Source organism: Onthophagus taurus, chromosome 1 (genome assembly GCF_036711975.1).
Source record: "Onthophagus taurus isolate NC chromosome 1, IU_Otau_3.0, whole genome shotgun sequence".
In the NCBI taxonomy this organism is placed as follows: domain Eukaryota; kingdom Metazoa; phylum Arthropoda; class Insecta; order Coleoptera; family Scarabaeidae; genus Onthophagus; species Onthophagus taurus.
In genome coordinates, this window is record NC_091966.1 from 41,023,092 (window position 1) to 41,046,609 (window position 23,518).

The 23,518-nt window shown below is 29.2% G+C and overlaps 1 protein-coding gene across 7 annotated transcripts in view; it reads left to right on the plus strand.

Moving 5' to 3' along the window:
- The window catches only part of LOC111420207 (Glycogen binding subunit 76A), a 55,589-nt gene that overhangs the window by 18,306 nt on the left and 13,765 nt on the right, over positions 1-23,518 (plus strand). Inside the window, exon 1 of one of the 7 annotated variants that reach the window (XM_023053146.2) lies at positions 18,196-18,344. The exons of the other annotated variants lie outside the window; for them this stretch is intronic. The gene's annotated coding sequence lies outside the window, so the exon portion shown is untranslated. Of the gene's footprint in view, positions 1-18,195; positions 18,345-23,518 lie in introns of those variants that run through there. 7 annotated transcript variants of the gene reach the window in all.

Here is a 23,518-nt window from a genome sequence, read left to right on the forward strand (position 1 = left end):
GATTGACGACAGCAACAATTGGCCTGCCAATCCAATTCGTAATTTTATTCAAGAAGATATCCTTAAAGAAAAAAGAACGATTACAGTTAATTCTACTGAAACACAACTGTCATTTTTTGATCATTTACTTACCAAATTTTCTTCCTTGTCAAAGGTTAAACGTATCATTGCCTACATGAGGCGGTTTATTACTCAAATTCAACGAAAAAGATCATCTTATTCCATATTATTATCTCCTATTGAACTTCAGAGTGCTCTCTATTCAATTATAAAACATGTACAACATCAACACTTTCCGGATGTATATCAAGCCATCTTAAAAAATCAATTACCTAAAAAACCATTCCATAAGCTGGCTCTATTTATTGACCGAGATGGATTGATGAGGGTGGGTGGACGCTTGAAGAATTCGGACATGCCATTTGAACAGAAACATCCTTTGTTACTTCCAAGTGACTCCCGATTGAGCGAAATGATAATTGAAAAAACCCATCAGTCATTTTTACATCCAGGACTTCGTACTTTACATTGCCTTCTTTTACAACAGTTTTGGATTGTTTCTGCGAGAAAGGTAATATATCGAGTATTATCAAAGTGTATTAAATGTTTTAGAGCCAAACCACGTTCTTATGCTCCAATAATGGCGGACTTACCAAAATACCGAGTTTCAGCACTTAAAGCCTTTTCGGTTGTTGGAATAGATTACGCTGGACCATTTCTTATATCCATGAGACGATGCCGGGGAACCATTTCCGTTAAAGGCTACGTGTGCATATTCGTCTGCTCGGCAACCAAGGCCATCCATCTCGAATTGGTATCGGATATGTCCACAGAGGCTTTCATTGCCTCCCTGAGACGTTTTGTGTCAAGACGGGGTCGCTGTGAGCTCATATTTAGCGACAATGGCACCAATTTTGTGGGGGCAAATCGTAGATTGGAAGAGATGGCGAATACAGCAAAGGTTAAATTGGGTCTTAATTGGCAATTCAACCCCCCATCAGCGCCACATTTTAATGGTTTGGTCGAGGCCGGAGTAAAGTCTGTCAAGACGCACCTAAACCGAGTAATTGGGGATCAGATTCTCACTTTTGAAGAATTATTTACTATACTCACACAGATTGAAGCTGTATTAAATTCACGTCCATTAACAGCTATCAGTTCTGACCCGAATGACTATCAGCCTCTTACACCATTTCATTTTCTTTGTCTAGAACCTTTAAATTCGACTATTCCAGACCCGGACCTTTCTCACTTAAAGTTGAATCGTCTTACCAGGTGGCAACTGTTGCAACGGATGGTACAGGACTTTTGGGGCCGATGGAAGAACGAATATCTTCATACACTCCAGCAACGTCAAAAATGGAATTTGGGCCTTCCGAATTTACGTGTGGGAGATTTGGTAGTCCTGAAGAATGATCAGAAGCCTCCTACACAGTGGTCTCTCGCTCGAATAGATAAAACTCACCCCGGTAAAGACGGCGTCGTCAGAGTTGTTACCGTTCGAACCCATAAAAGAGCGGCTACACTACGTCAGATCCGCGCCGATCCGCGCCGATTAGATTCGCCCCGAATTTTTGTCAGGTGGCTACACTACTACCCGTCGGCGCCGGAATTTTTTCGGAAGGTTGCGCGTAGCGCACATTTGTAATAACTATATACCTCGGGTTCGCCTAAATGATTACTTAGTTATTGGCAATGGCGGAAACTACTTCGTGTTCAAGCTCCAGCACAGATGAAGAGTTTCTCTTTATTTGCTTGGAAAACGAAAGAAAAAAAAAAAAAAAATGGGTGCATTCAGTAAATAAAAAACGAAATGTAAGAGCATTATGTTTTGTTAAAGTTTTAAAACAAGTAAATATTATAAATGACGTCTATGATTAATTTGTAGGACCTTGGGGAGTTTCACCACTTATTCAATGACCTCATAAAAGATGATGGTAGATTTTATGAATATTTTAGGATGACCTATCCCACTTTTTGTGAGCTACATAGTCTTCTTCACGACAGTATTAAAAAAAAGGACACCCGATTCAGAAGAGCTGTAGGAACTGAAGAAAGATTGGCAGTAACTTTGAGGTATAAATTATATGTATACAGGAGTCCCAATCACGTTCTTAAATAATATATTAACCACAAGTGGTACACGTATAGCCATTATATTATTTAAGTACAAAGGTTTTCACCGTATTATATTATTTTGGTAATAATTTCTTTTTTAACACATGCACGCAATAAATCTTTATTTAATAATATACAAAATAAAAGTATTAAATATTAATTTTCTTTGGAAGAGGTATTCGACGAGTTTGATTGAACGTCTGGGTGCTGTTGGGACGACCATGCAGTCCATGGATTCTGCATAGGATTTTCTACTGGATTTTGTAATGTCTGTTGGTTAATAAATTGGTTAGTGTTATAGGGCCGATACCGTTGGGAATATTCATGTGACTGGAACGTGAATGTATTTGGTTGTGACATCTGTACTGCTTCCGCCTCTAATTGGTGTACAAACGTGCTTATTTTAGTCTTTGCCTGAATTTGTAAATGAACAGGTAATGTTCTAACTGTTTCTTCAATGGAACGGAAAAATTTTGCAATATGGTCATCTTCTTTTTTTGAAGTACTTTTGTTTTGTAAATGTTGGCTTTTACATTGGAAATACTGTTCCATCACATTGCTGTATGATTGCTTTTGTTGCTTCTTTCTTGATTGTTGTTTGGTCGAAGATCCAGAAGTTGACGGCTCCGAAGGTGTTTCAGTACATGGAGAATCTGGTACCGGACTTACAGAAACAGATGTCGTGTCATCGACAGAAATCGTATCATGAAATCGTAACATGTGTCCTACACAATTTTCTTCGAATTAAGGTTGACTCGGAATTTGAAAATCGAAACCTCAATTTAGGTAAACAACAAAGTAATTTATCAGAAGCTCTAACAAATGCAAGAGGAACAGGGGGAGCTTGCTCTACAGAAGGCTTACAAAGTAGAGAAAAATATAAAAATTATTTTAATACTGTGACGGGAAGCGTTCAATGGCAGCAAAGCATTATTCGTGCTGGTAGATTACATAACTAATTATATTGTTTTTTATAATACTAATAAAATAATTTTCTAAGGAATTGTTGTTTCTTTTTATTATTTAGCACTACGATGGGCCAACTTTTTAGAGATTATTTTTCATAACTTAGTTATTTTTCTATACAGGTGTCCCGTATCTTTCGGATCAGAGAACATATGAAACGTAGAAAACCTTATTCTGAAACGATAAAATTCTAAATAAAATTTTTTCGAAATGTTTATAATAACGTAGTGAAAATCGTTTAAGGTCGTCCAATGTTTCGAAAAAAATTTATTAGAAAAATCGCTTCAGAATAAGGTTTTCTACGTTTCATATGTGCTCTGATAGGGACCTGTATATATTCCAAGAATATTATGATCACACTTCGTACCACTATTGAAATGTTTGTTTTTGGTGAGAACAGTTAAGTATTTAAGAAATTAAGTATAGTCATAAAGGTAACCTAACATTTTAAAATAAATTTATTTCAACTTACCAGAGGTATTCATTTGTTTTCCAATCTCTTCCCATATGTTTGATCTCCGTACATTATTAGAATATCTTGAATTTGTCGGATCGTACAATTCTTCATATTGTTGCACTAACACAATAAGTATTTCGTCATCCATATTTTTTTTATAAAATAACCAAAAACCATAAGCAATAGTTTAAACGAAGTGCGCAATTAACAGAGACTTCATTATTTGTAAAATACGCGTTCTAAAAAACACCTGTGACAAAACAGTCCTTTAAGGGACGAAGATCGCCATGTGCTACGAAAATCCACGAGGGTATGCGATAACAGCCGATCGACGTCCGAATGTACGGATGGATGCCCTGTCGATGATCTATCCGGCCGGTCGGACGGTCGATTCGACGCGGAGCGGAACAGTGTAGCCGGGTACATTTGAAAACACAGGGAGCATTCCATCGGAATACTTTCTGCGCGGATCTGATCGGCGCGGATCCGGGTAGTGTAGCCGCTCCTTAACAGTCAATTTACAAGGCCGGTGGCTAATATCTGTCCGCTTCCGCTGCCAACCTAAAAAAGAAAAAAATTATTATTTTAATTATATTCAAAATTTATTCATTTTTTGTTATATTATTTTACTTACCTGTAAAAAAAAAATATATATTTGTACTATTTTTTTTGGTGGGTGGAAAATGTTCACGCACGCTCACAGGGGGAGCTTGTCCGCCCCGCGCCGGTATGATTTGAGTTGGGTCATGCGCGTGCACCGTTACCCCCGATACCTTTTAAAAAACCGAACAATCACTCTTATCGTTTGACTGTCGGGCGATAAACATCGTTATATATTGTAATTATTACAATAATTTATAAATTACTTCTATAGTGTATATTAAAATTAAAACCACAAGAACAACAACAAAGGTAAAAGTAAGATCATTTATTTCTTATTATTTCACCGAATTCAGCACCTTCCTCTTTTCGTTCCCGATTTTTTATCGAGCGAACATTAAGTAAAATAACGATTAAATCAAATTGAAAAATAGTGGTGAATTAGTTCGAATTAATTAAATTTTATAAAATTGGTTAAAGTGAGGTTAGGATTCTTAAAAATGGAAATTGAGGTTAAAATTGAGTAATGATTGGAATCAATAACATTAAACTTGATGTAATTGGGTTGAATAGCCTAAAATAAGGTTAACATATTCTTAACTTGTCTTTTAGATTACTTGTTGCAATCTTCAACGATATGATGAAAGTAATTATGTGTTGATTTGTATAAAATTACATCACCCGGTATGTGTGAAAAGTTAGGTTAGAATCGGTCAAGGTCTATAGAACATAAGGTTACCCAATACCGATTCTCCTCCTCTGAGAGGCAAGGTGGGTCAGTGACGTAGCTGGTTCTATGAACAACACAACACGATGCGAGGTTTAAATATTTTATATAGACTGTACCACAGTATAGGCACGTGTATAGGCTATCTTTTATTCTGACTGTATCGAACCAGTGACGTCAATTTGCGGGGTAATAATCGATACTACAGAGGCATAGGGAATGAGGTAACCTTATGTTCTATAAACCTTGAGAATCGGTTAACTAATTTAAGCGAAAATTAACTTAAATTTTTAGATTTGCTTAAAATTTTACGTAAATATCATTACATTAAGTAAAATAACGATTAAATCAAATTAAAAAATAGTGGTGAATTAGTTAGAATTTATTAAATTTTATAAAATTGGTTAAAGTGAGGTTAGGATTCTTAAAAATGGAAATTGAGGTTAAAATTGAGTAATGATTGGAATCAATAACATTAATCTTGATGTAATTGGGTTGAATAGCCTAAAATAAGGTTAACATATTCTTAACTTGTCTTTTAGATTACTTGTTGCAATCTTCAACGATATGATGAAAGTAATTATGTGTTGATTTGTATAAAATTACATCACCCGGTATGTGTGAAAAGTTAGGTTAGAATCGGTTAACTAATTTAAGCGAAAATTAACTTAAATTTTTAGTTTTGCTTAAAATTTTACGTAAATATCATTATATTAAGTAAAATAACGATTAAATCAAATTAAAAAATAGTGGTGAATTAGTTAGAATTTATTAAATTTTATAAAATTGGTTAAAGTGAGGTTAGGATTCTTAAAACTGGAAATTGAGGTTAAAATTGAGTAATGATTGGAATTAATAACATTAGACTTGATGTAATTGGGTTGAATAGCCTAAAATAAATAACATATTGTTAACTTGTCTTTTAGATTACTTGTTGCTATCTTCAACAATATGATGAAAGTAATTATGTATTGATTTGTATAAAACTAAATCACCCGGTATGTGTGAAAAGTTAGGTTAGAATCGGTTATTTAATTTAAGCGAAAATTAACTTAAAATTTTAGATTTGCTTAAAATTTTGCGTAAATATCATTATATTAAGTAAAATAATGATTAAATCAAATTAAAAAATAGTGGTGAATTAGTTAGAATTTATTAAATTTTCTAAAATGATTTAAAGTGAGGTTAGGATTCTTAAAAATGGAAATTGAGGTTAAAATTGAGTAATGATTGGAATCAATAACATTAGACTTAATGTAATTGGGTTGAATAGCCTAAAATAAATAACATATTCTTAACTTGTCTTTTAGATTACTTGTTACAATCTTCAACAATATGATGAAAGTAATTATGTGTTGATTTGTATAAAATTAAATCACCCGGTATGTGTGAAAAGTTAGGTTAGAATCGGTTATTTAATTTAAGCGAAAATTAACTTAACATTTTAGATTTGCTTAAAATTTTACGTAAATATCATTATATTAAGTAAAATAATGATTAAATCAAATTGAAAAATAGTGGTGAATTAGATAGAATTCATTAAATTTTCTAAAATGATTTAAAGTGAGGTTAGAATTCTTAAAAATGGAAATTGAGGTTAAAATTGAGTAATGATTGGAATCAATAACATTAAACTTGATGTAATTGGGTTGAATAGCCTAAAATAAGGTTAACATATTCTTAATTTGTCTTTTAGATTACTTGTTGCAATCTCAAACAATTTGATGAAAGTAATAAGTACTTAATTGTTAATAAAAAAGTCTCTATATTTTTTAATTACATTCCCTAAAGGTGCTAAATTCCACACAAACAATGGATTGATTATGTTCAGTAGATACATTTTCACTATTTTGAGGGAATGTTATCAAAAAACTTCTTATTTTTGTTTCTTATCTAAACGAATTTAGAGGATGCAGATGTTGAAATTACTTGTACATCTAAAAAGAGCTTAATTGTTTTCTCCAAGCCGAGCTTTTTTTATTAAAAACCACAGTACCTACTTATTCTAAGACTTATAAGATAATTTTCTTTCACCGAAATTATCTATATGTGTGTATAATAAGTCTTCTATCATCACCCTTTAGTTCAGTCTATTTTAATCTTTTTAATAGTTTGTTTTGAATTGACATTGTTTTGCTGACCTCCGACCCAATAACCAGTACATTTTGCAATTACATTTAACGTCTATTGTTCCTCTTTCTTTTTGATGTATACAGTGTGTTAATTAATTATCGTACCCGACAAAGTATGCAACCAATATCACAGATTGGTATTGCAACGCGACGAAAGTTCCTAAAAACGATGGCGACAATTCATTAACTTTAGAAACCGTTTAAAATATATTTAGTAATATAAAGTAGTAATATATTTTAGTAATTAAAAAAATATTTTAAATATAAAAAAAATCTAACTTTCTGTCCTTTTATTTAAAATAATTTTTAGTGTACCCATAGATTGAAATTAATGTTGAAAGTAGTGGTTATTTTGTTTTGTTTATTGGGTTACCGCTTAAAGCAACCGCTAGAAACAACGATAGTTCTAAAAAGAACTGTTAAAGAACAAAGAAAAAACGGAAACTCACAAAGCGTACTACAATCACAACAATAACGTTCGGTCAGCTGTCAACATCTACTTACTAATTTAAAATTATCCAAGTTACCACTACATATTGAGGTATGCAACCAATATTACACAGATCACGTGGGTTAGGATAATTAATTAACACAATGTACTTTCCACCGAAACTTCGCATTCGTTGTCATGCCAAGATATTCAGCTGTGTCAGAATATGATGCTATAATTCTATTGATAGTGACAGGAACGTAATTGATGAGCTTGTTGGTAAAGTTTATGGGTAGATTTTCCTTCTAAAAGCCAATACAAAGACTTGTGGAAAACATGCCATGAAGGGTTGAGGTTATAATTGCTGCACGTTAGAAGAATTCATAGTTTTACAACTTGATAATGGAAAAAATCTAGATTCGGAGGATGTTGTAGAAATACTTTTACAACAAAAGTTCTAGCACATTTTACTCTTAACACATCAGATGCATTAATGTCGCGAAAAATACAAAAATATGAAAATTAGGAAAATTCGTAGTTTTGCAAGCTGATAATGACAAAAAAATTGGGATTCGGAGTATGTTACAGAAAAACTTTATGAAATATTGACAGTGCTTTACAATTTTTTGTACCTTCCCTTATGGATAGGAGAAAGATCTGAGTGTATATCGTTGAACAAATTTCCCATTTAACTATTACATCTAGTTCTGTCGCAGAAGAAATTTTATTTATTTAAGACATTCTTGAATACATCAAACCTTAAGTTGTATAAAATTTTGTACGACCCAACCCAACCCATTTCGACACTTTTGTTCCACTTTCTTTTTTAATGTAACTATATATAATTAACTTTAATATACAGGTGTTCCTTTGAGAACTTTCCACTTCAATTTCTGGACAGTTGGAAATTTTTAATAAAAAAAATGCAGAAACTCGTAAAATACAAATTTAGTGGTGTCAAATCAGGAGACCATTATGTAGGTCATCTTCGTTCTATCCATTTATTTACAAATATTACCGTACTGGATGACCATAATAACCTTGTTGAAAATGTAATTCACTCTATTTTGCACTGGCTAACGTTTTGCCATGTTGCCTAAGTCTTTTACAGGAAGTTTTGTCCTGTGCTGTCGTTAATGCATTCCATAATTTGCTGGCCCACGATTTCATGCGTTTTTAGTCACTTAATCGTTAGAAATCGCTTTTTCAGCTTTTCCAGATCTCATGTTCTGCCTTCTCTATAGTTATCGTATTCACGTTGTCCCAGTCTTACCAGGATAGTTTTTCACTTAGCAGTTGAAGATTCATGATGTTCTTGTGTATTCTTTCACGTAGTTGGAATGCTTTATCCTATGGACCGCAGCTAAGTCGATAGGGTGCTTCAGTTTAAAAAAAAGTTGGCGTCACACTCTTCTCTCTGCATTTTTGTAAAAAGATGTAAGGCTCAAAAACAATCCGCGTTGTTTAAACCTTAAATTGTCTAAATCAAAGAATACAAAATCAAAAATCTATCTTGGTGTATTAGTGCTGTTGTTTTGTGAATTTCCAGATTTCCAAGAACTATAATGACTCGAATACTCGTAGACTTCAAAAATTAAGTTGACCTTCATGTTATTTTGGCCTTTTAATGAAATTATGAGAGTTCGACTATGTCGTGTTTGAAATGGCATAGGCCAAGGATGAAACTATTGATTCCATTCAATAATAATTATCTCGTTACAAATTCTATTATACAGGTGCGGCAAAACTCCCTCTCTAGTTTAGTTTGCGTGTAGGAAAGCGAGGTAAATAGCAAGGTATTGCTGCTATTGGTAGTAAATTAACTTCTCTCTCATTCATTGTGCGTTCATCGCACCTCTGGTTCCTCGTGATAAGTTGGCGGATTTTAAATCGAGGTCTTAAATTTAGAACATTAAACCTAGAACTAGAAGCATTCTGATTTAGCCACACGTCTCTCAAGACGGCTAAACCCGAATGATTTTAGTTCTAGGTCTTGTGTTAGTTCTAGTGATAGGTCTAGTGTTAGTTCTAGTTTTAGTGCAATAAAAATATGCAACATAGCGATATCTTATGCTAACTAGCGCTACCTATCACTGTCACTAGAACAAACATTAGACCTAGAACTAGAAACATTCGGATTTAGCCGTACGTCTCTCAAGATGGCTAAACCCGAATGATTCTAGTTCTAGGTCTGGTGTTAGTTCTAGTGACGTACGAGTGTAAAACTAGAGCTAACACTACATTGTTTTACTCGATGTTATGGTAACACTTGAAAATTGGAGCATCTTACAAAAAATCTTTTAGAACAATAGTTGTAGCAAATCTTTTTCTTAACAATATTGCTCTCTTGCACTTTTGCTCTCAAACGCACAGATATCAAGATAAACACAAAAATATGCAAATTTGATGAATTTCGTTGTTTTACTGGATGTTATGTTAACAATTTGGAATTGGATCATCTTACAAAAAAACTTTTAGAACAATAGTTGTAGCAGATCTTATTCTTAACAATATTGCTCTCTTGCGCTTTTGCTCTGATATGTATAAATATCAAGATAAACATGAAAATATGCAAATTTGATGAATTTCGTTGTTTTACTAGATGTTATGGTAATACTTGGGAATTGGAGCACCTTACAAAAAATCTTTTAGAATAATAGTTGTGGCAAATTTTATTCTTAACAATATTGCTGTCTTGAGCTTTTGCTCTCATATCAATAGATATCGAGAAAAATACAAGAATATGAAAATTTGATGAATTTCGTTGTTTTACAAATTGTTAATGGTAGCACTTGGGAATAGAAGCATGTTAAAAAAAACTTTTATAATAGAAGTTACAGCAAATTTTATTCTTAACAATATTGCTCTCTTGCACATTTGCGCTCAAATGCATAGATATCGAGATAAACACGAAAATATGCAAATTTGATGAATTTCGTTGTTTTACTAGATGTTATGGTAACACTTGGGAATTAGAGCATCTTACAAAAAAACTTTTAGAACAATAGTTGTAGCAAATCTTATTCTTAACAATATTGCTCTCTTGAGCTTTTGCTCGCATATGAATAGATATCGAGAAAAATACAAGAATATGAAAATTTTATGAATTTCGTTGTTTTACAAATTGTTAATGGTAGCACTTGGGAATAGAAGCATGTTATAAAAAAACTTTTATAATAGAAGTTACAGCAAATTTTATTCTTAACAATATTGCTCTCTTGCACATTTGCTCTCAAATGCATAGATATCGAGATAAACACAAAAATATGCAAATTTGATGAATTTCGTTGATTTACTAGATGTTATGGTAACACTTGAGAATTGGAGCATCTTACAAAAAAACTTTTAGAACAAGAGTTGTAGCAAATCTTATTCTTAACAATATTGCTCTCTTGCACTTTTGCTCTCAAATGCATAGATATCGAGATAAACACGAAAATATGAAATTTGATGTATTTCGTTGTTTTACTAGATGTTATGGTAACACTTGGGAAGTGGAGCATCTTACAAAAAAACTTTTAGAACAATAGTTGTAGCAAATCTTATTCTTAACAATACTGCTCTCTTGCACTTTTGCTCTCTAATGCATAGATATCGATATAAACACGATAATATGCAAATTTGATGCATTTCGTTGTTTTACTAGATGTTATGGTAGCACTTGAGAATTGGAGAATCTTACAAAAAAACTTTTAGAACAATAATTGTAGTAAATTTTATTCTTAACAATATTGTTCTCTTGCACATTTGCTCTCAAATGCATAGATATCGAGATAAACACGAAAATATGAAATTTGATGTATTTCGTTGTTTTACTAGATGTTATGGTAACACTTGGGAAGTGGAGCATCTTACAAAAAAACATTTAGAACAATAGTTACAGCAAATTTTATTCTTAACAATATTGCTCTCTTGCACTTTTGCTCTCAAATGCATAGATATCGAGATAAACACGAAAATATGCAAATTTGATGCATTTTTTTGTTTTACTAGATGTTATGGTAACACTTAGGAATTGGAGCATCTTACAAAAAAACTTTTAGAACAATAGTTGTAGCAAATCTTATTCTTAACAATATTGCTCTCTTGCACTTTTGCTCTCAAATGCATAGATATCGAGATAAACACGAAAATATGCAAATTTGATGAATTTCGTTGTTTTACTAGATGTCATGGTAACACTTGGGAATTAGAGCATCTTACAAAAAAACTTTTAGAACAATAGTTGTAGGAAATCTTATTCTTAACAATATTGCTTTCTTGCACTTTTGCTCTCAGATGCATAGATATCGAGATAAACACGAAAATATGCAAATTTGATGAATTTCGTTGTTTTACTAGATGTAATGGTAACACTTGAGAATTGGAGCATCTTACAAAAAAACTTTTAGAACAATAGTTGTAGCAAATTTTATTCTTAACAATATTGCTCTCTTGCACTTTTACTCTCAAACGCACAGATATCAAGATCAACACGAAAATATGCAAATTTGATGAATTTCGTTGTTTTACTAGATGTTATGGTAACACTTCAGAATTGGAGCATCTTACAAAAAACCTTTTAGAACTATAATTGTAGCAAATTTTATTCTTAACAATATTGCTCTCTTGCGCTTTTGCTCTGATATGCATAGATATTAAGATAATCACGAAAATATGCAAATTTGATGAATTTCGTTGTTTTACAAATTGGTAATGGTAGCACTTGGGAATAGAAGCATGTTATAAAAAGACTTTTATAATAGAAGTTACAGCAAATTTTATTGTTAACAATATTGCTCAATTCAATGTTTAGTTCTAGTGCTAATCTAGTTTTATTTGTTATTCTAGAACGTATTTTTTATCTAAATTATTAATCGAGTAAGATTTAAGAAGAGTTAAAATTTTTTAGATTTTTTCTTCAGATCAATTTGGTTCGTGCGCAAATTTTAAACGATATTTTTAAATTTCCTCTTCTTTGAACGAAATAAATATTTATGCAAAGAAAATTGAAGGATACAGATTTAAATACTAAATATTTATTACTAAAGAAATATTAATTTAACAGATAATACAAAAATGATTTTCCGGTAATAACGTTTAAGCGATTCAATTACAAAAAAGAATTACCCCACAAATTGCATACAAATTCCTCAACACTAATTAATTTCTTCAAATTCATTCATAATTATGCAAACACACAGCAATTTATTTTTATCGTTATTTTTTGTCGTTTTTAAATAATAACGATTCAGAATTGTTTTCCTCGTTTTAAAGAAAAGTCGTGCTTTGTGAATGTTGGTTGTGTTTTATTAAATAATTTTTAAAAATCATATGATTACTCTTTTAGGAAGATATTTTCGACTAACAGTAATGAAAGTGATGAGATTTTTCCGTCGCATATTTAAAAGAAAAGGTATATAATAAACAAATTCTTTTGAAAAATAAGATTGCGGTCTACGACTTAATTTTTCGTCGCGAATTCTCGGCGTGTCTTTAAATAAACACTCGCGGATATTTGGCCGTTTATAAACCACCATAAATCGCCCGTCTAAATAGTCGTGTTGATGCAGTTTTGATCCGGCCCTTTTCTCTTTTCCTCTCTCTTCTACTTTATATACAAATATCTTGATCTGTGCGTGCTTTTAAACGCGAACATTTTACGATTTTCAAGCTTCAAACGTTGCCAATACGTTTTAATGCTAACCTAAATTTATCCAAGAGGCTCAATAAAGTGCTTTTTTTTTTCTCTTAAATATATTGTAATTGTAATCTTCGTTGTTTTTGTTACAAAACTCGTTTTCAAAAAGAATCTTCGAGAAGAAACGTGTCTTTGTAATTATATACTTTATTTACGTCATTCGTCGATAAAAAAAATATATCAGTTCGACACGAAATGAATGATGGCGAAAAAAATTTTTTTTTTGGTTATCACGTGCAAATTCCGATTAAGTAATGATATTCAGAATTATATTGTAGCTACGGGTATATTACTTTTTATGTATGTTATTTAGGATGTACCTTTTAGTCACATAATTGATCCCTTCGATAAGATAAAAATGATGGTGTTGATGTGTTAAACTTCACGAAACCGCAACAAAAATATTTAAGATAAAAATATCGAGATTTTCTATTAATAAATTTCCTTAAATTATTTTTTTTTAATTCAAATTTAATTAATTTCTAATTTAGGAGGTGTTAATTAAATTCCCAATAAAAAATCCTTTAAAATGAGTCCAAACACGACGGGGTTATCTTCAAAAACAACCGAGATATGAATATTTTAAAAATATTTTTGACAGGTGATCGTCGATTGTTTTGACTTCGCCCCATTTTTGTAACTTTGTTGTTTTTAAAGATAACCACGTCATGTTTGGGCTTGTTTTAAAGGATTTTTCATCGTGATTAATAATTTTTTAATAAAAAATTAATTTTTGGATATTAAAAAAATTTTTTTTTTGAAAATTCTATTTTTGTTGGAAATTCTTAAATACTTTTCACATAAAAAATATTTAAGAGAAAAATAATTAGATTTTTTATTAATAAATTTGCTTAAATTAATTTTTTTTTATTTAAATTTAATTAATTTCTAATTTACGAGGTGTTAATTAAATTCCCAATAAAAAATCCTTTAAAATGAGTCCAAACATGACGGGATTATCTTCAAAAACAACCGAGATATGAATATTTTAATAATATTTTTGACAGATGATCGTCGATTGTTTTGACTTCGCCCCATTTTTGTAATTTTGTTGTTTTTAAAGACAACCACGTCATGTTTGGGCTTGTTTTAAAGGATTTTTCATCGTGATTAATAATTTTTTAATAAAAAATAAATTTTTGGATATTAAAAAAATTCTCTTTTCGAAAATTCTATTTTAGTTGGAAATTCTTAAATACTTTTCACATAAAAAATATTTAAGATAAAAATAATTAGATTTTTTTATTAATAAATTATCTTAAATTAATTTTTTTTTAATTCAAATTTAATTAATTTCTAATTTACGAGGTGTTAATTAAATTCCCAATAAAAAATCCTTTAAAATGAGTCCAAACACGATGTGGTTATCTTTAAAAACAACCGAGATATGAAGATTTTAAAAATATTTTTGACAGATGATCGTCGATTGTTTTGACTCCGCCCCATTTTTGTAACTTTGTTGTTTTTAAAGATAACCAAGTCATGTTTGGGCTTGTTTTAAAGGATTTTTCATCGTGATTAATAATTTTTTAATAAAAAATTAATTTTTGGATATTAAACAAATATTTTTTTCGAACATTCAATTTTTGTTGGAAATTCTTAAATACTTTTCACATAAAAAATGTTTAAGATAAAAATAATTGCATTTTTTATTAATAAATTTGCTTAAATTAATTTTTTTTAATTTAAATTTAATTAATTTTTAATTTGCGAGGTGTTAATTAAATTCCCGATAAAAATTCCTTTAAAATGAGTCCAAACACGATGGGATTATCTTCAAAAACAACCGAGATATGAATATTTTAAAAATATTTTTGACAGATGATCGTCGATTGTTTTGACTTCGCCCCATTTTTGTAACTTTGTTGTTTTTAAAGATAACCACGTCATGTTTGGGCTTGTTTTAAAGGATTTTTCATCGTGATTAATAATTTTTTGATAAAAAATTAATTTTTGGATATTAAAAAATTTTGTTTTTCGAAAATTCTATTTTTGTTGGAAATTCTTAAATACTTTTCACATAAAAAATATTTAAGATAAAAATAATTAGATTTTTTATTAATAAATTTGTTTAAATTAAATTTTTTTAATTTAAATTTAATTAATTTCTAATTTACGAGGTGTTAATTAAATTCCCAATAAAAAATCCTTTAAAATGAGTCCAAACACGACGGGGTTATCTTCAAAAACAACCGAGATATGAATATTTTAAAAATATTTTTGACAGATGATAGTCGATTGTTTTGATTTCGCCCCATTTTTGTAACTTTGTTGTTTTTAAAGATAACCAAGTCATGTTTGGGCTTGTTTTAAAGGATTTTTCATCGTGATTAATAATTTTTTAATAAAAAATAAATTTTTGGATATTAAAAAAATTTTTTTTTCGAAAATTCTATTTTTGTTGGAAATTCTTAAATACTTTTCTCATAAAAAATATTTAAGATAAAAATAATTAGATTTTTTATTAACAAATTTGCTTAAATTAATTTTTTTTAATTTAAATTTAATTAATTTCTAATTTACGAGGTGTTAATTAAATTCCCAATAAAAATTCCTTTAAAATGAGTCCAAACACGACGGGGTTATCTTCAAAAACAACCGAGATATGAATATTTTAAAAATATTTTTTGACAGATGATCGTCGATTGTTTTGACTTCGCCCCATTTTTGTAACTTTGTTGTTTTTAAAGATAACCAAGTCATGTTTGGGCTTGTTTTACAGGATTTTTCATCGTGATTAATAATTTTTTAATAAAAAATAGATTTTTGGATATTAAAAAAAATTTTTTTTCGAAAATTCTCTTTTGGTTGGAAATTCTTAAATACTTCTATACATAAAAAATATTACTAATTAAGATAAAAACAATTAGATTTTTATTAATAAATTTGCTTAAATTAATTTTTTTTTATTTAAATTTAATTAATTTCTAATTTACGAAGTGTTGATTAAATTCCCAATAAAAATTCCTTTAAAATGAGTCCAAACACGATGTGGTTATCTTTAAAAACAACCGAGATATGAAGATTTTAAAAATATTTTTGACAGGTGATCGTCGATTGTTTTGATTCGGCCCCATCTTTGTAACTTTGTTGTTTTCAGAGATAACCTAGTCGTGTTTGGAGTCGTTTTAAAGGATTTTTCATGGCGATTAATATTTTTTTAATAAAAAAAAACAGATTTTGAGTTAAAAAAATTTTTTTAATTTATTAATTTCTAATTTAAAAGGTATTAATTAACTTCTTAATTAAAAATCTTGGAAAATGAGTTCAAACACGAGGCAGATAGCTCCAAAAACGACCGAGATATGAAGATTTTAATAATAGTTTTGACAGGTGATTGTCGATTGTTTTAGTTGCGCCCCATTTTTGTAACTTTGTTGTTTTTAGAGATAACCAAGTCGTGTTTGGGGTCGTTTTAAAGGATTTTTCATCCTGATTAATAATTTTTTAATAAAAAAACAGATTTTGAGTTAAAAATTTTTTTTTTAATTTAATTAATTTCTAGTTTAAAAGGTATTAATTAACTTCTAAATTAAAAATCTTGTAAAATGAGTCCAAACACGAGGGAGATATCTCTAAAAACAACCGAGATATGCAGATTTTAATAATATTTTTGACAGGTGATTGTCGATTGTTTTAGCTGCGCCCCATTTTTGTAACTTTGTTGTTTTTAGAGATAACCTAGTCGTGTTTGGGGTCGTTTTAAAGGATTTTTCATTGCGATTAATAATTTTTTAATATAAAATCAAATTTTGAGTTAAAAATTTTTTTTAAAATTAATTAATTTCTAATTTAAAAGGTATTAATTAACTTCTAAATTAAAAATCTTGTAAAATGAGTCCAAACACGATGAAGATATCTCTAAAAACAACCGAGATATGAAGATTTAAATAAAAATTTTGACAGGTGATCGTCATTTGTTATGTCTCCGCCCCATTTTTGTAACTTTGTTGTTTTTAAAGATAACCAAGTCATGTTTGGGCTTGTTTTAAAGGATTTTTCATCGTGATTAATAATTTTTAAATAAAAAAACAAATTTTGAGTTAAAAAATTTGTTTCGTGTTGAAGATTCGATTTTGATTTCATTTAAGATAAAAATATCGAGATTTTCTGTTAATAAATTTGCTTAAATTATTTTTTTTAAGTTAAATTTAATTAATTTCTAATTTACGAGGTCTTAATTAAATTCCCAATAAAAATTCCTTTAAAATGAGGCCAAACACGATGAAGATATCTTCAAAAACAACCGAGATATGAAGATTTTAAAAAAAATGTTGACATGTGATTGTCGATTGTTTTGGCTCCGCCCCATTTTTGTAACTTTGTTGTTTTTAGAGATAACCTAGTCGTGTTTGGGCTCGTTTTAAAGGGGTTTTCATCGTGATTAATAATTTTTTAATAAAAAAACAGATCTTAAGTTAAAAAATTTTTTTTTTAATTTAATTAATTTCTAATTAATTAAATAAATTCCAAATAAAAAATCTTGTAAAATGAGTCCAAACACGACTTGGTTATCTTTAAAAACAACCGAGATATGAAGATTTTAAAAATTTATTTGACAGGTGATTGTCGATTGTTTTGGCTTCGCCCCATTTTTGTAACTTTGTTGTTTTTAGAGATAACCTGATCGTGTTTGGGCTCATTTTAAAGGATTTTTCATCGCGATTAATAATTTTTAATAAAAAATGAATTTTGATTCAATTTTTTTTTGAAATTTTTAAAAATACCAAATAGAAATTGTTGGCATATTTTCTAGGAGAGTTTTACTGAATGGCTCGTTCGAAACCTTGCGTTTAAAATTAAACTCAATGAAAACAAGAAACCTTATTTCACTACAAAAAAAGTATTCAATTTAATTAATTGCTTTTAATTCTTATCGAATATATATTTTTTTTTACTTTTCTGTAAGTTCCTAAATTCTTTTTTAAATAATATTCTTCATCCTTGACCTATGAGGTACAAAAATTTTAAAGTATAATCGCTTAAATAAAAAGAAACGTCGTAAATTTAATAAATAATTTTATTTTTGCTTCTGAAGTTCATTGATAACCACTGGCTGTTGGGTATCAACAAATAAGGTCAATCGAAGTATTTTATTGTTGCTCCAACAATTGTTACACACTCACGGTGCGTGATAGTGATTATTTCGTGTAATTCAAAAACTAAATGAAATTCACCTCTTCATTCTATTTAAAAAATAAGTTTAGTGTTGGCATTGAAAAGATTTTTATTAGGTAAGAAATTAAATAAATGCGGTTTTTGTAACTAAATCAACCACAAAAATAAGTAATTAATATTTCTTTGAGTCATAACTATACGTTTATTAAATATTATTACCATAAAAATATTTCCCTACGAAAATAATCGATTTGATGAAACATTGTTTATAAAGTTTCACACAAAAAAAAGTATTTAGTATCCATCAACAATCCTTAAATAATACGTAAACATTTACTTTTTCACTTACCCCAAACAAATTCGGTTCTTAACCTTGCAATTTGTTTAATGATGAAATTTATTCTGCGTTTAAAATAAATCGGGTTAATCTATCAACGAGCACATTAATTTTTTTATTTTTCTTATTTTTAGAAACTTCGTTTTAAATTTAAAACCAACAATAATAAGTTACATAAAACATTTTGGCAACAAATTAAATTTTCTGAAATGAAAAACGACAATTGCTTTGTCTGGAAGAAATTTATGCCAAAATGTTGTTTCAATACAAAGTAATTTTTTGATTAAAACATAAATATAATTGATAAGTATTGATTATTCATAATATCAACTTTAATAATATATGTAGTTGTTTGATTTTGCACGAAATTCAATTAAACTAATTTTAATTAAAAATATCGCGCCATCTATTGCAATATATTATAATTATTTCGATGTTTGACGGATTGCCTAAACTCCAATAAGATAATACATATCAAGTAACAACAACAATGTTTATATATCAATGTTTATACCAGAAAGCAACGAAGAGAGCTCGATAAGTTAGCAGCTATCAGAGATATTTTTGAGCAAGTCTGTCTTCTAATAGATGAGCAATTTCTGCGAAACCCTCAAAATATGGTATTAAAATGTTTTGTCCTAGTCGATACAAAAAAGTGTGTTCACCTCGATGTGATTTAAAAGAAATTCTCGTCCAAAACATTACTGAGCATAGCAGATTCTGCACTCATACTTGAACAATACGCTTTTCCACTCATCCAGTGTCCAATTAATGTGTTCTCAGGTGAAAACAAGTCTACATCTTTGTAAGGAAAGGATGTACTGCTGGATTCCAAGCAATTAGACCACTTTACTCTAACATTCGTCGAACAATGAAAACTTACTGCTGCTCCTTGAGCTTGCCGCTTGGATTGGGTTGGCAAAATTATCTGTCGCCCTTTTCATTTCCCATTATCTCTAATCCAAACCAACCCAAGTACTTGTCACAACTCCATCTGCTCACTCATTAAAGTCTCCAAGTATTGTAGTGATATCTTCTGCTTTTATGGTTGCGATTGGTTATGACTCAGGGTTGTCATAAAGATAGAATAACTCAATTTCTTCTTCAGGCTTGCCTGCAGTAGGACAGGACTTGTCTTCATTTTGTTTCCAAAGTTAATACTCTACGTGAATTAATGGCGGTGTACGATCATTTCGTAGTCTAAAACGTTTTTCTTCGATAACTTCTGAGTAAATCAAAATATTTTGATGATTTATATCTTAAAAGAAAGCCCAATTAATGTCAATTTAATTGTGATATGGCACGTTTTAATCGAGTTTGTAGAATTTTTAAAATCCGCCTCTAGATATATCTAAAAATTGTCCTAATTAAGATTTATGTTTTTTTTTGATAACTTTTGAATAAAGCAAGATATTTTGATGAATGATATCTTAAAATAATGTTTGTTTACTGTAGATTCCACGATGATATCATATCTTCCTGTTTCATTTCAAAATTTTTTAAAATTACGTTGCTCAGAATAAAATGAAATGGTACAAATCGCAATCTAAAACTTTCTCTTCGATAACTTCTGAGTATACCAAGATATTTTGATGACTTATATCTTAAAAGAAAGCCCAATTAATGTCAATTTAATTGTGATATGGCACGTTTTAATCGAGTTTGTAGAATTTTTAAAATCCGCCTCTAGGCATACCTAAAAATTGTCCTAATTACGATTTATGTTTTTTTTTTGATAACTTTGGAATAAATCAAGATATTTTGATGAATGATATCTTAAAATAAAGCTTGATTAATGAAAATTCCACGATGATATCATATGTTCCTGTTTCATTCCTAAATTTTTTAGAATTAGGTTGCTCAGAATAAGATGAAATGGTCCAAATTGCAATTTAAAATTTTCTTTTCGATAACTTCTCCATAAATCAAAATATTTTGATGATTTATATCTTAAAAGAAAGCCCAATTAATGTCAATATAATTGTGATATGGCACGTTTTAATCGAGTGTATAGAATTTTTAAAATTTGCCTCTAAGTATACCTAAAAATCGTCCAAATTAAGATTTACTCATTTTTTGACAACTTTTGAGCAAATCAAGATATGTTGATGAATGATATCTTAAAATAATGCTTGATTAATATAGATTCCACGATGATATCATATGTTCCTGTTTCATTTCTAATTTTTTTAGAATTAGGTTGCTTAGAATAAGATGAAATGGTCCAAATCACAATCTAAAACTTTCTCTTCGATAACTTCTGAGTATATCAAGATATTTTGATGACTTATATCTTAAAAGAAAGCCCAATTAATGTCAATTCAATTGTGATATGCCACGTTTTAATCGAGTTTGTAGAATTTTTAAAATCCGCCTCTAGGTATACCTAAAAATTGTCCTAATTAAGATTTATGTTTTTTTTTATAACTTTTGAATAAATCAAGATATTTTGATGAATGATATCTTAAAATAAAGCTTGATTAATGTAAATTCCACGATGATATCATATCTTCCTATTTCATTTCAAAATTTTTTAGAATTATTTTGCTCAGAATAAGATGAAATGGTCCAAATCGCAATCCAAAACTTTCTCTTCGATAACTTCTGAGTATATCAAGATATTTTGATGACTTATATCTTAAAAGAAAGCCCAATTAATGTCAATTTAATTGTGATATGGCACGTTTTAATCGAGTATGTAGAATTTTTAAAATCTGCCTCTAAGTATACCTAAAAATCGTCCAAATTAAGATTTACGTTTTTCTTTGATAACTTTTGATCAAATCAATATATATTGGTGTATGATATGTTAAAATAATGCTTGATTAATATAGATTCCACGTTGATATCATATGTTCCTGTTTCAATTCTAAATTTTTTAAAATTAGGTTACTCAGAATAGGATGATATGGTCCAAATCGCAATCTAAAACTTTCTCTTCGATAACTTCTAAGTATATCAAGATATTTTAATGACTTATATCTTAAAAGAAAGCCCAATTAATGTCAATTCAATTGTGATATGGCACGTTTTAATCAAGTATGTAGGATTTTTAAAATCTGCCTCTAAGTATACCTGAAAATCGTCCAAATTAAGATTTACGTTTTTCTTTGATAACTTTTGATCAAATCAATATATTTTGATGTATGATATGTTAAAATAATGCTTGATTAATATAGATTCCACGATGATATCATATCTTCCTGTTTCATTTCAAAAATTTTTAGAATTAGGTTACTCAAAATAAGATGAAATGGTCCAAATCGCAATCTAAAACTTTCTCTTCGAAAACTTCTGAGTATATCAAGATATTTTGATGACTTATATCTCAAAAGAAATCCCAATTAATGTCAATTTAATTGTGATATGGCACGTTTTAATCGAATTTGTAGAATTTTTAAAATCCGCCTCTAGGTATATCTAAAAATTAAAATTTATGTTTTTTTTTGATAACTTTTAAGTAAATCAAGATATTTTGATGAATGATATCTTAAAATAAAGCTTGATTAATAAATATTTCACGATCATATCATAGGTTTTACATTAGTGTCTTGAATTTTTAGAAGTAAGTTACTCAGAATAAGTTGAAATGGTCCAAATCGCTATTTAAAACTTTTTCTTCGATAACTTCTGAGTATATCAAGATATTTTGATGATTTATATCTCAAAAGAAACCCTAATTAATATCAATTCAATTGTGATATGGCATGTTCTAATCGCGTTTGTAGAATTTTTAAAATTTGCCTCTAGGTATACCTAAAAATCGTCTAAATTAACATTTACTTATTTGTTGGATAACTTTTGAGCAAATCAAGATATTTTGATGAATGATATCTTAAAATAAAGCTTCATTAATAACTATTCCACGATGATATCATAGATTTTACTTTAGTGCCTTGAATTTTTAAAATTAAGTTACTCAGAATAAGTTGAAATGGTCCAAATCGCAATCTAAAATTTTCTCTTCGATAACTTCTGAGCAAATCAAGATATTTTGATGATTTATATCTCAAAAGAAAGCCGAATTAATATCAATTTAATTGTGATATGGCACGTTTTAATCGAGTTTGTAGAATTGTTAAAATCTGCCTTTAAGTATACCTAAAAATCGTCCAAATTAAGATTTACTTATTTTTTGATAACTTTTGAGCAAAACAAGATATTTTGATGAATGATATCTTAAAATAAAGCTTCATCAATACCTATTTCACGATGATATCATAGGTTTTACTTTAGTGTCTTGAATTTTTAGAATTAAGTTACTCGGAATAAGTTGAAATGGTCCAAATCGCTATTTAAAACTTTCTCTTCGATAACTTCTGAGTATATCATTATATTTTGATGATTTATATCTCAAAAGAAACCCTAATTAATATCAATTCAATTGTGATATGACACGTTTTAATCGCGTTTGTAGAATTTTTAAAATTTGCCTCTAAGTATACCTAAAAATCGTCCAAATTAAGATTTACTTATTTTTTGATAACTTTTGAGCAAATCAAGATATTTTGATGAATGATATCTTAAAATAAAGCTTGATTAATGAAAATTCCACGATGATATCAAAGGTTTCGGTTTAGTGTCTAGGTTTTGTAAAATTAGGTTACTCAGAATAAGATGAAATGGTCCAAATCGCAATTTAAAACTTTTTCTTCGATAACTTCTGAGTATATCAAAATATTTTGATGATTTATATCTCAAAAGAAACCCTAATTAATATGAATTCAATGGTGATATGGCACGTTTAAATCGAGTTAGTAGAATTGGTAAAATCTGCCTCTAAGTATAGCCGAAAAATGTTAAAATTAAGATTTACATTTTTTTTGATAACTTTTGAGCGAATCAAGATATTTTGATGAATGATATCTTAAAATAAAGCTTGATTAATGAAGATTCCACGATGATATCAAAGATTCTAGTTTAATTTCTTGATTTTGTAAAATTAGGTTACTC